Source organism: Sciurus vulgaris (assembly GCF_902686455.1).
Source record: "Sciurus vulgaris genome assembly, chromosome: 1".
In the NCBI taxonomy this organism is placed as follows: domain Eukaryota; kingdom Metazoa; phylum Chordata; class Mammalia; order Rodentia; family Sciuridae; genus Sciurus; species Sciurus vulgaris.
Genome location: NC_136461.1, coordinates 109,194,247 through 109,207,091, shown reverse-complemented (window position 1 = coordinate 109,207,091; position 12,845 = coordinate 109,194,247). Strand labels below are relative to the sequence as shown.

Genomic DNA, 12,845 nt, shown 5'->3' with positions numbered 1-12,845 from the left:
AACTCAGGAAAACAATCCCATTTACAATGTCAAAGTAAAATAAAATACTTGGGAATTAATCTAACCAGGAAGATAAAAGATCTCTACAATTAAAATTATAGAACACTGAAAAAAGAAACTGAAGAAGACCTGAAAAAATGGAAAGACATTCCATAATCTTGGAGAGCAGAATTAATATTCTCAGAATGGCCATGCTACCAAAATCTATATACAGATTCAATGCAATCCCCATGAAAGTACCAATGACATTCCCCACAGAATTAGAAAAAAGAAATTCTTAAATTCATTTAGAACAGTAAGAGACCCAGAATAGTCAAAGCAAGATTAAGCAAGAAAAACAAAGCAGGAGGCAACAAAATACCAGACTACAGGTAATGCTACAGAGCTGTAGTAACAAGAACAGCATGGTATTTTGGCACTAAAATAGACCCAAAGACTAGTGGGACAGAATAGGAGAAGAGGACAAATCCACATACTTACAGCCCTCTGATAGTTAACAAAGGGACCAAAAATATATGTTGGAAGAAAGACAACCTTTTTGACAAATGGTGCTGGAACAACTGGATAACTAGAAAAGTAACACTAAAATCTTATTTCTCACCCTGCACAAAACTCAAATAAAAATGGATCAAAGACTTAGGAATTAGACCCAGAAGCCTTACAACTGCTAGAAGGGAACATAGGGTCAACACTCCATCATATAACTGGCACCAACTTCCTTAACCAGACACTCAAAGTGCATGAAATGAAACTAAGAATCAATAAGTGGGATGCCATCAAACTACAAAGCTTCTGCACAGGAAAGGAAAAGAGAGCCTACAGAATGGGAAACAATCTTGACCAGCTTCTCATCTGATAAGGGATTAATACCCAGAATATATAAATAAAACACATAATGCCAAAAAATCAATAAATGGGCAATATAACTAAAGAGAAACTTATCAACAAAAGAAATAAATGGCCAACAAATACATGAAAAAATGTTGAACATGGCTAGCTGCAGGGAAATGCATATGAAAACAACACTAAGATCAAGAATACACACAACAAAAAATATGGGCAAGGTTGTGGGGGAGAAAGCACAATTGTACATTGTTAGTGGGACTGTAGACTAGTAACAGTGACTGTGGATAGCAGTACATAGATTCATCAAAAAGCTAGAGATGTAAGCATCCTATGAGCATCTGCCCACTCCTTGGTATTTTGCCAAAACATCTAAAAGCAGTGTACTACACTGACACAGCTATCTCAATGCTTAGAACAGCACATTTCACAATAGCTTAATTATGGAATCAAGCCAGAGTCCCCTCAATAGATAAATGAATTAAGAAATTCTGACATATATATCATATCATATGTCATATATATATATATACATATATATATATATCATACACACACATGCACACTGGGGTTCTACAAAGCCATAAGAGAATGAAATTATGGCAATTACAGGTAAATGGATAGAAATGAGAATATCATGCTAAGTGAAATAAGCCAAACACAAGATTGAATGCTTTCTCTCACAGGCAAAAACTAGAGTAAAACAAAGGAAAGGGAGAGGGCAGGATAGAATATCATAATGATAAAGGGGAGAGCAGTAATGTAGAAGAAGATCAGGGGGCAGTGGAGGGATAGGTAAGGGGAGACAATGCAGAATGAATTCTTTAAAAATTAAATATACCAGTGGGAACTACACCTTTATGCATAGGTAGAAAGAACCAATCAACCAATATAATAAGTTAATAGATGAGCAAAAGGAAGTCTAGTAGAGTAGATGAAGGAGATTGGTAGAGGTTAGGGAGGACTGGAGGAAAGGGAGGGAGGGAAAGTGGGGAATCATGAACTGAAATCAAGTTGCATGCATGAATGATTTTGTCCAAATGAACCACTACTGTGTATGACTATAAAGCTAATTTTCAAAGACAAATATATGGAAGAAAAATCACTGTAAAATCTAAAAAAGCAAAAGCAATTCTATTGAAGTTTGGCTATACTGACCTGGAACCAGTTTTTTCCAAATTCATTTATAGTAGGACAGGTTTTACTATCTTTTTATTTCACATGATCCAACTGGCAAAGGCTGGCACTGAGGCATTAATAGGCAAGCTGGAGTTTACAGGGCTTAGAGACCTAATCAGATGCTTTGATTTTCAGTTGGTCTTCCTTCCACCTGACCAGGCTCTGTCTCAGTGTCACAGTCCTTCCCACGCTGTCCAGAGTGGCTCCCTTTCCTTCACTTAGGGGGAACTCAGTATGTTATGGGGCACAACCTAAGAACAGACTGATCACCACCGAGAAGTCCAAATTTGAGAGTCTTTATTAAGCCAGCCAGCTGACTGTCTCACACAATGCCCCAAAAAATACATTAATCATAAGTGTCTGTTGCTATGATTTGAAATTACACATTAACATCATGAAATCATCAACAGAGGAGGAAGTGGGTCAAAATGACCCTTACCTAGGTACAAACTAAAGAATGGTCGCTACCATCCACACAATCACTGTTCACATGGTACATTGTTTAGGAACAATAGGAATCAAAAGAGAGCAATTCTTTACTGCATAGGAGTTGCCGTTGTATATTATTAAACATGTCACACCAAGTAACTGATGATGGGCACAGAGGCAGGGTGTTCCCATGGGAGAAGCTTATTTCCCACATAACATGGAGTCTCAGAGCATTTAGTCATTTCCCTTAGAGTCTGGCCTATAACATTCTCATGGAGTCAGATCTGTCAGCCCATCACATGTATGTGGCAAAATGTTCCTGTCCCTAAGGAAACCAGGGCTATGGGAAAGTGCTGGGTGGCAGACACATTTATTCCATGTGGTAGACATCCATTTCTGCCCCAATCTCTTGCCTGCCTCTTCAGATAAGCCCATTTCCCAGATCTCTCTGGCTCTCTTCAATATCCAGTCTCTATCTTGCTTCCTAGGTGTTTCGGTGTTTTGTTTTGTTTTTTGTGTTTTGTTTTTTTGCTTCCCTAGTTTTAATTTGAATGTTAACAAAGTCTCATTCCCTTGACACATTCTCTTGACACATCATTCAACTTCTGTGTCTTCTGGTTTTCCTTTTGCTGCACCAGTTAATTGACCCCTCTAGTCACCCGCATGGCCACATCCTCAATCACTTCTGCTCAGGTTTCTCTCAGAAACTTGGACTTCTCAAGTCCGATATTCTTGGGTCATGTTATTTCTTATTGTCTCTGGTTGTGCTGAATACTCATTTATCAGATAGTGACCTCAATTGTCAAATGAAAGTGAACAATTTCATAGACTTTTTATTGTGGCCTTTAAGTAAGAAACATCTGTGGACTGCTAAGCACAGTACCCCCCTGGCAGGAACTGCTAAGCACTGGGTTGCTGCCTTGCCCTTTGGAGCTGCCGTGGTGGGTGTGGTGTTGAGTCGCATCTCACTTCCCCCTAACAAGTCTTCCCCGTTACTGTTTCCCCATGCAGCAGCTAAGATGCAGCCCCATGGCTCAGTCCCTGCTCTTCCTCTTGCTTCCGGCCCCCAGAGGCCTGAACTGGAACCTGGCTCTGGCCCACTCTTCTCTTACCAGGAACTCTTTTTTGTGTGGTACTTCACATTTTGATCAATTTATAAATTATTTTTGTAGTACAGAGGAATTGAACCCAGGTTCTTCTGTGTGCTAAGCAAGTATTCTTAACTGTACCCCAGTCCTTAATCAATATTTTAACATTGTGTATATATATATATATATATATATACATGTGTGTGTGTGTATATATACACATATATGTATACATAAAATCACATGTATTATCTGTGTATATATTTGTATTTTACATATATATGTATATTTTGTGCAAATTTAAGTTTTGCTATAAGCCATTGTACTAGATAGCACAGAGAAAATTATACTCAAAATTGGTTTACAAATTTATACCTAATGTTAGGGGTCGCTGGCTCAGTTGTGGCTCGCCGGTAGCTCCCAGAAAAACGCTCTGCAGACACAAGATCTCACGCAAAAGACTTTATTTTTGCGGACGGATAAGGTCCGCTCGTGGTGGAAAAAAGAAAAGAGAGATGGCGTCTGGCTTCTCCCAGATAGTGGAATTTCGTGGGCTGGGAGGAACCAATGGTGGAGGAGAATTCTTGCAGACTGATGGACCAATAGCATGTTAGGACTTAATGTGGGAGGCAGCAAGATGACAGCAGCGGAAGCCGGAAATTCCTCTAACGTAAGAGGCGGGCAGAACGCAGACTGACAGGTGATGGGGAGGCCAGAAATTCCTGTAAAGGAAGAAGCTGGCGGATCGCAGATTGACAAATGGTTGGGAGGCGGAAAATTCCTCTAACTGGAGAGACGGGTGGCTTTATACCTTACTCCTAACAAGTTTTTAAACTGGAAGTTATGTTCCCTTGGAATACCCATCCATCAAAGAAACAGTTTTTATTCTGAATAATAGAAACATACCTATCAAGTGATTTGTTGACTTTTGCTTTTCCATGTGCATATGTACACTAATGATATGAAAGGGACGTCCTGCTTCCTTAGATCTTGTGTGGTAAAGACTAGGCTATGCTTGATTTGGGGCGCAGAGTGTTTGAGGTGTCCCAAAAATTGTGGTTGTCTTTACTCCCTAGATTCAGTTTCTTCCCCTCCAGTTCGTGATATTGGCATGAATTCTCCTGCTCTGGTCCTCCCCAACTCTTCTTCCTCTTCTCCTGGCTCAGACACTGTCATTGTCACTAGGACAAATGGTAAATATGGCAACTAAAGGGCTTGGACACCATGAAGGAAAATTATTAAAGCAAATAACTATTGGTCCTCTGTAAGTGTGTTATGTGAATTTAGAAAATTTTCTCTGTGTGCCACAAAGCCTCAGTCCTACTCATGGAATCTTCTATGGCTGCCTTTCTTCTCATTCTCTGCTTCTCCCAGTTGTCCTGTTGCTCTGTTTGCATCATTGCCCTGCAATCCCTCCATTCTTAAATGTGCTCTCTTTGTCCAGCTGACTTACTTGTCTTTGCCTTTTCTACCCAGAATTTTTCATGTTTATAATAATATTTTTCCTGAATAGCACACTTGTCAATGAAGACAAAATTTGTCTTCTGGCAAGTTTATAATTATGCAATAATGTAAGAAAGATTATGAAAATAAAGAAACCAGAAGGTCTCTAGGGGCTTGACCCACCCTGCAGTTTTGAAGGATGACTTTCTTGATCCTGGGCTCTTTCACTGTCTCTTTGCATTGGTGGGAACTAAGGAAGTTATAAATAACAGCAGAATCTATATTATTGTGGTTTTCTTTTTCAGAGCTGGATTTGGATGCTCCTCCAATAATGAAGAACCTTCCCAAGCTGGAGGGTGAAGCTGCTGATGGCTCCTTCGACAAGTATGGCCAACATGTCATAGGCCACATCGATGACTATACTACTCTCAGAGAGCAGATTGGGGAGGGGAGACAGCTGGTCCAAAAGATCCTGTCTCACCTGAGGCCCACATGCAATTTCCCGGCCTTGAAGCTCAGAGCTCAGAGGTAGTCATACCTGCAGCTCTTGGATTCATTCTTTCTTTGTGCCCTTTCCCTCTGATTCTACTTCCTTCTCCGCTATTTATTTTTGTTGTCTGCATCTCCCAATGATAGAAAAAGCATCTTTCCAGTTATTCTTTCATTCTAAGTTCTACTCTGTTGTAGATAAGGCCAACTAGATATTCTCCCTCAGAGCCACAGAGAAGTATGTGCAATGTTGTCATCATCCTCAGTAGAGCATCTGTTAGGTGTTGATGTCCATATGGTGTTGATCTCAGCACCCTTTGAGAGTTTATTATCTGTTACAGTCATGCTGGTCCATGTGGACAGATTAAAATCTATCAGATGGACAAATACTGAGGGATTTGCATCCATAAAGGACTTGTGTCTAGAAAGAGTAGGACCCTGGCCACCAGATGATTTCCTTTTTCCCATGGAGCAATGGGAAGGAAGCAATCTGCAGTGCTTCTCAGAGTGCTTCTCTGTTGAGAGATAACAAGAGCCAGTGACTGTGCTGTCTGAACCTCCAGGGAACCCCCACTCCAGGGCAAGACTCAGATCCCTGTTGATAAACCAGCTGAGGGGCCACAGGCCCAATGTGAGAAATCACCTCTTTTGCTTTGAGTGCACCGATACAGAATGGTCTATTGTTACAGGTAGTGGGAGGTAATAGGTCTGTAGAGGACATGACGTGGGAATGAGCTTTGACAGACTTATAGTGTGTCCAGGTGGAGGAGGCATTCTAGGTAAAGGCAGCAGCACTTCAGTCCTGAAACCTCAAAGGGATGAGCCAGGATTTTACAGGTAAAAGCAGCCCATGCTTTGTGCCTCACTTGCAAAGGAAGCTTGAGTTCTTGAGTTCTGTGCAGGCCTACAATGTCATGAGCCCTGAGATGTCTCAGCTTCAGTGATGTCCATGGCTACCTTCCCCCTTTCCATAGGAACCAGGCAACAAATGTTTCCATGAACTAAGAAGCAGCACCAGTGCCCTGCACCACACCCTAGAGGAGGCAGCCTCCCTCCTGACCATGTTCTGTCAAGCAGCTTTACCAAGCTTCCATGGCCCTGGGCTGCTTGGCACAGTGGTACCAGGCCAGTGTCTTCTTCTGGTATAAGCCCTGTTCTTCTGCCCCATAAGATTCTGTATTCTCAGTTCCAGAGCTTTCTGAGGGCCAGGAGCCATGTGGGTTGTTAGAATGTACTATACCTTAGTGGAGCATCCTGAGGGAGACACCTGATCCATGGTGGCCATTTTCCTTGAAGCTCTGATTACCTTACTTCCTCCTCACACCCCAACCCCCAAGATAATAATTCAAAGAGAAGAAAAGGAATCTATAAATACCCACTTCCAATAATTCTGAAGTTTAACTGAGCTGAAATTCAGGGGCCTTTGAAGCCTCTCCACTCCTCAGGGCTGCTTGTTGAAATTTGATCAGAGGATGTCCCTATGAACCTGCAGCTTCTTTTGGTCATGCTCCCAGAATCCCAACGCATCTTTTAAATTTTCATCTCTGTGCCTGTGTCGGGGAAAGGAAGACCCCCACCCCGCCCCCCGCCGCCGCCAAGGAATTGTTCAGATATCAGGCTGGCTCTTATTGCCAGTCCTGGGGCAAGCTAGTTTCTGTATTCCCCTCCCCATTTTCCAGTTCCACATTAATGCTGGTATATTTTGGGATCTAACTATGCTAATTTCAGGGAGGTACTTACCATCTTCACGTATTTTAAAACGTAAACACTGTCATCAGAGCAGCCCTATGTCTCAGACATAGTACCTCTGAAATTCCAAGTCCTGCATATGGATGAGGGAAGGGTTAGATAAAAATTCTAAAAGGACTGAGTTAGAGGTCTGTTCACAGTTGGGAGTTTGCTGCAGGTCTAGGGTCAGGGTCCCCTTCACCCAGGAGTGTAAGCCTGTGCTAGTCTGATTGAGGGCTTTCAGTTCTCAACATTCCTATCTGGTCTTTCTCAGCTGTTCTGAACTGGAGGATCAAGAGACTATAATGGAGGGAACTTAGTGTAGGAAGTGTTGAGAAGATTATGGAGTTCTGCTTCTGATTGGTAGGAACCACAAAGCACAGGGTACATTCATTCTCCAAACTGTTGTCTGAGAGCCTGTCCTCTGCCCCAGGACGAATTGATGGATAAGGAGCTCCTGATCTGCGAGCCCAAGTATCCAAGCAGGAGAGTCTCCTTCAGAGCACAGCTGAGCATCTGAAGACTGCCAACTAGCAGAAGGAGAACATGGAGCAGTTCATTGTCAGCCAGCGTAGGTGCCCTGAGCTGTGGAGCAGCAGAGGGAAGGGGTGGTCTTGCAGATGAACAGTGATCAGAGAGGCACAGGAATGTTGGGAGGGGAGAGTCTGATGCACTGGGCCCAACTCTCCTGTGCCATGAGTAATTGTGTTTGCAGAGGGAGGGGAGGTAGGGTCAGCACTCAGCAAGAGACCATGATTGAGGGGTCAGAAGAAAATGCTTTAGAAAATACATGCCCAGCAACGAGGACCCAGCTGGTAATTCCTGCTTTGTGGGACTGTTTTGTTGTTTCAGTGACCAGGACAAATGATCTTTTGAAGGCAAAACCTAACTTTGGAGTTAAGGAAACAGCTGCAACTTTCATACTCTCGGAGTCTGCTTCAAACACATCACTTTCTATCATGAGATCTGTAAGTGACCCTGACCTCCTTTGACCTTCCAGAAGGAGATATCTGACCCACTAGACAGGTCTCAGCTCCTGGATAGCCTCCTCCTAGGATTCCATCCCTTTGCCCTCATGCCCCCGGCCCCCTCCCCTGCCTTGCTCTCCCCTTGTCATCATCTCTCCTCTTTACCCCAATTTCCCCTCCTTGATGTCAGTCAAGCAAGGAGGCAGGAGAAATGCAGCCCAGTTCGTCCTTGCCTCTGTACAGCCTCATCCTGTCCCAGCCATGTTAACCCAGCAGCCTCCTGTTCCTGCTGGCTCCTTCTAGTGTGCAGCCCACCCTCTCTCCCTCCTGACCTCTGGTTTCTAACTCCAGTCTTGAGGAAGAAACTTTCAAAGTCTGTCTGTGAATTAGTTGTCTACAAAGGGATCTTGAGGCCATTTTTGCATTCTGGACTTTACTGAACTAATTTATAAAAAAAAAAAACAAGGCATAACTTCATAAATTGACTTTAGTGTACAATATGAGGGTAGGAACAACAATTGGATTTGATATCTCATTTTCTTTAAAAAAAACATGAAGGGAGAGCCACTTTGTCTCATTGATACAAAAGAAAGATTGATGATAAAAAAAAAAACAACTTTAAGGGAAAAGTTTTAAAAATATTTGTACCAGATATTCTCTACATTTACTTAAATGCTAAGTGCTAATAATTCCCTAGAAATACTTTGAAGAAAAACTTGATGTGTATCTAATTGTTTTAAAAATCAGAAATTACAACTTTAAATTTAGAAGGGACACCTCACAGCAATGAGCATTCTCCTAGAAATGTTCCTAAATTGTATGCTGAGAGCCTTCACCCCCACCCCAGTGTGATCAAGGATTGGCCATGTTTTAATTGTCTATTGTTTTCTAATTCCCTTTGGTTCTTCTCTGAGAATCGCTTTCTTTCCTGAGCCTCTTCAGCACAATACTTATAAGATTGCCTCTGTACAGCCTCATCCTGTCCCAGCCATGTTAACCCAGCAGCCTCCTGTTCCTGCTGGCTCCCTCCAATGTGCATCCCACCCTCTCTCCTTCCTGACCTTTGGTTTCTAACTCCAGTCTTGTCACTAACTGCTTGTGTGCCTTTGGCTGGCCCCTTGGTCTCTCTGAGCTCTGCCCATCATCTGTAAAAGGTGGACCTAGACTTAGATGATCTCTGAGGTCCCTGCCAATTTGAATTCTCCTTAAAAAAACTGGGACACACACTTAACAGGGGAACTTTCCCCAATATGTCCTCTCCAAATACCACAGGCTGTTTCTACATGTGTGCACTTCCTGTGCCATCCTTCTTTTCCTGGGAGATGACACAGGCCTTAATTACCCTTCAGACCACATAACTTGTAGCATGACTGGCTCATGAAGAGAAGTGGTAGGATCTGACCACACAGCAAGCAGTGGGGCAGTGACTGGGGCAGCAGGGATTTGGGTGCACAGGGAGGCTTTTCCTCTAAGCTGAAACCTGACCCTGTGCATCCCCTTGGCTCATCCTCTTAACCGCCTCCCACCATGTCCCTGACTTCCTGCACACTTTGCCCTCATTCCAGCCTCTGGACACCATCAGCAGTGTCTGACAGTTCCATCTGAAGAGTGTTGTTTTGTTTGCTTGCAGGTGAAATCCTTAAGGGCCCTGCCATGCACTCCAGCCTTGAGACCCTTGCCTTCAGGAGCCGCATAAGAAGCAAAGCCACCACAGGTCCCTAAAGCATAAGGAAGCCTAGGCCTACCCCCCACTATCTCAACTACTGCCTATCTCCTAAGGAGCATCTGGGCCCTATTCCTCCCAAACTCGTGCAGGTCTGAAGAGGCAATCAGAGATGTGTCCTGGAGTAGGCAGAAAGGTAGAATGACTTCCTGAAAGTGACAGAATACCACTAACCAAATACCACCAAGCCCAGCACTAAGCAGAGTGCACCTAAGATTGCATGGCAAACCTTGTGAGGCTTCTGAGCAGCCTCAGCGACACAGCCCCTGCCACAGCACGATTCTCACCTCACTAGCTCTCCTCAGGTGAGCAGCTTGGGGGAAAGAGTTGCCTCCTGCACATGGGTCATGTGATCCCAACATGGAGCACCTTGGCAGTTCTAGAAGCACTCTAGTGAGCAGCATGCACTGCTGGACAGTGTCAGTGTAGCTCAGCAAACACCTTTCACAGATCCACACCTGACCAGGTAGCTCCTCTGGGCCAAGCCAGGCTGGACTTTGCACTGCACCATCAGGTCTGAGCTCTTTGAGTCCATGTGGGGAAGGAAATTGGTAACTTGATGAGAGGCTCTCTCATTCCTAGACTAGCACTGTTTGCTTCTTTTATTAACATGTTCTCCAAATTGTACTGCCCCTCTCCCCTCCATTAACTTCCCTGGGGGGGGGGGGGGTCCTTGCATATGGCAGCCCCCTCTCCTTGTTTTTTAGTGGTGTGGCAAGGCCCCAGTTGTACTGAAGCTTCTGTCTCCAGAGTGCTCCTAGAATGTGTGTAGGTGTGTATAAATGTATGATATGAGATTTATTTGTGTTGCTGTAGCCATACGTTGAGGGCCAGCATCACTCACAGACAGGGAAGGTGAGAAGGGAAGAGTCTTTCGGTGGCTAGTAAAGCGAAATTTGTATAAAGAAATAGTTTCATTTTGTTGGCTTTGTTTCCCATTTTTGTACCAGTCCTTAGAACAAGTGTTCTAAGAATATAAAATAAAATAAGCTAAACCCCCAAAACCAAAGACTGAATGTTTTCTCTGATAAGCAAATGCTGATCCATAATGGGGTGTGGGGGGTGGAAGAATGAGGGAAATTTGGATTGGGCTGAGGGGAGTGAAGGGAGGGGAGTAGTGTGGGGGAGGAAGGACAGCAGAATGAGATGGACATTAATACCCTCTGTACCTGTATGACTACACTACCAGTGTGACTCTGCACCATGTTCAGCCAGAGAAGTGAGAAGTTGTGCTCCATTTGTGTACAGTGTGTCAAAATGCATTCTACTGTCATGTATGACTAATTAGAACAGATTTGAAAATAAAAATTCAAGGACCCGCCAGCCACCCTTGAGCCTGCTCAGCGGGTCCAGGAAGTGGGAGTTCACTCATGTCTGCAGTGGCCAAGTACCTGGCCCAGATCACTGTGATGGACATGCAGGTGGTAGGCAGAGCCTTTGCTCGGGCCCTGCAGCAAGAGTTTGCAGCCAGCCAGGCAGCAGCTGATGCCCAAGGACGAGCTGGGCACCAGTCTGCAGCTGCATCCAACCTCTCAGCCTTCAGGAGGCTTGGTCGATTCTCAACGTCTCCAAGCTGAGCCCTGAGGAGGTCCAGAAGAACTACTAACACCTATTTAAGGTGAATGATAAATCCGTGGGTGGCTCCTTCTACCTACAATCCAAGGTTGTCCGTGCAAAGGAGCACCTGGATGAGGAACTCAGCATCCAGGCCCAGGAGGAGAGAGAGGAAGGGCAGATGCCCAAAACGTGACCGTTTGGCTCCCCTCACCCTGCCATCTTTTAACTTATAGCTTGGTAATAAATCTCTTCTGCATTTCTCCTGTGCACATATCCCAATTCCGGAAGGCAGGTTGCTCTTCCTGCCTGTTGGGCTCTGCTGGGGGCCGGGAAGCAGCAGCCAACAGCCTGAGGGTCTGGGTTCAGGGGGTGAGATTGGTGAGCAGGCCCACCATGTCAGAGCCTGCGTTAGGTGTCACATGGCTGCTTCTGCTCCCACAGCTGCTCCTGCTCCCACAACACCTAGTTCCCCTCCCTCCCTTGCATCCTGCCAGATGGAAACCCATTACCATCCCCTCAGGGTGAAAACCCCTGGCCCAGGTTTGGATATGATGTCTTGGTGAGCTGGGCAGAATGCTCCCATACGCCTCGGCCAGCCTCACCCTGTACCAAAGAATTGCTGACCAGTCAGAGCAGGTCAAGGGCCTGAATCTTGTGATACTTAGTCCAGAATCTTCCATCTCTGCTCTTGACACCTGTCCTCAGAACCTGCCCCTTCCCATTCTTCCCTTCCAGTTCCCATCTGGGCTAATCTGCTCGTAGCCTCACATTGAAGCTGACACCTGCAGGCTGAGGAGAAACCCCACCCCGATCAGGGCCTTTAGGTGCTTTAGCTGGGAGATCCCACAGCTGAACAGTTAGATGATCTAGGGTCAACCCAGTTCCTAGTATGTCCATGACACAGAAACCATCTTTGCAACTCATTGTTTCTTTATAAACCTTTCTCTTCCTCACATGGAGGAATATATTGTTATAGTCATTAGCCTCTCTTTTTTAAACTCTATACTAACAGCAATGGAGCCAAGAGGAGGAAAAACATAAACTACGATAGAAAGGCACTTAGAACCTGTTAAAATACTCATAGCCTGGAATGTGCAACAATAAACGAACAACAACAAAAAGTAAAAAAATAAAAAATAAAAGTTCAAAAAAGATTATAAAAATAAAGAATAGAAAATAAATGTGATGAAGAAACTTATCTGTTAATTCTGAAGTCTAAGTTTAAAAAATTGCAATTTTCCCTCTTCGCCATTTTGCAAAAATCTCCAGTCTAAGGTATGATGGAGTGATTTTTCAATTTGATGTGCCTTACAGTTTTATAGGGAAGGAGAGGTTTTGCTGTTTGCTCTGCAACATTAAAACTCAGGAGTCAAGATGGCAACAGAAATATAGGTTTCT

At 44.1% G+C, this 12,845-nt stretch overlaps 1 long non-coding RNA gene and 1 pseudogene across 2 annotated transcripts; both read left to right on the top strand.

Moving 5' to 3' along the window:
* Positions 1-4,494: 4,494 nt before the first annotated feature.
* LOC306661523 lies at positions 4,495-6,821 on the top strand. Its single transcript, XR_013763893.1, has 3 exons — positions 4,495-4,732; positions 5,288-5,510; positions 6,446-6,821. It is a non-coding gene; the product is annotated as an uncharacterized lncRNA (long non-coding RNA).
* Positions 6,822-11,260: 4,439 nt separating this feature from the next.
* Positions 11,261-11,781, top strand: LOC306654261 (mitochondrial import inner membrane translocase subunit TIM16-like; annotated as a pseudogene). The gene has a single exon. The product of its transcript is annotated as a mitochondrial import inner membrane translocase subunit TIM16-like (transcript).
* Positions 11,782-12,845: the final 1,064 nt, after the last annotated feature.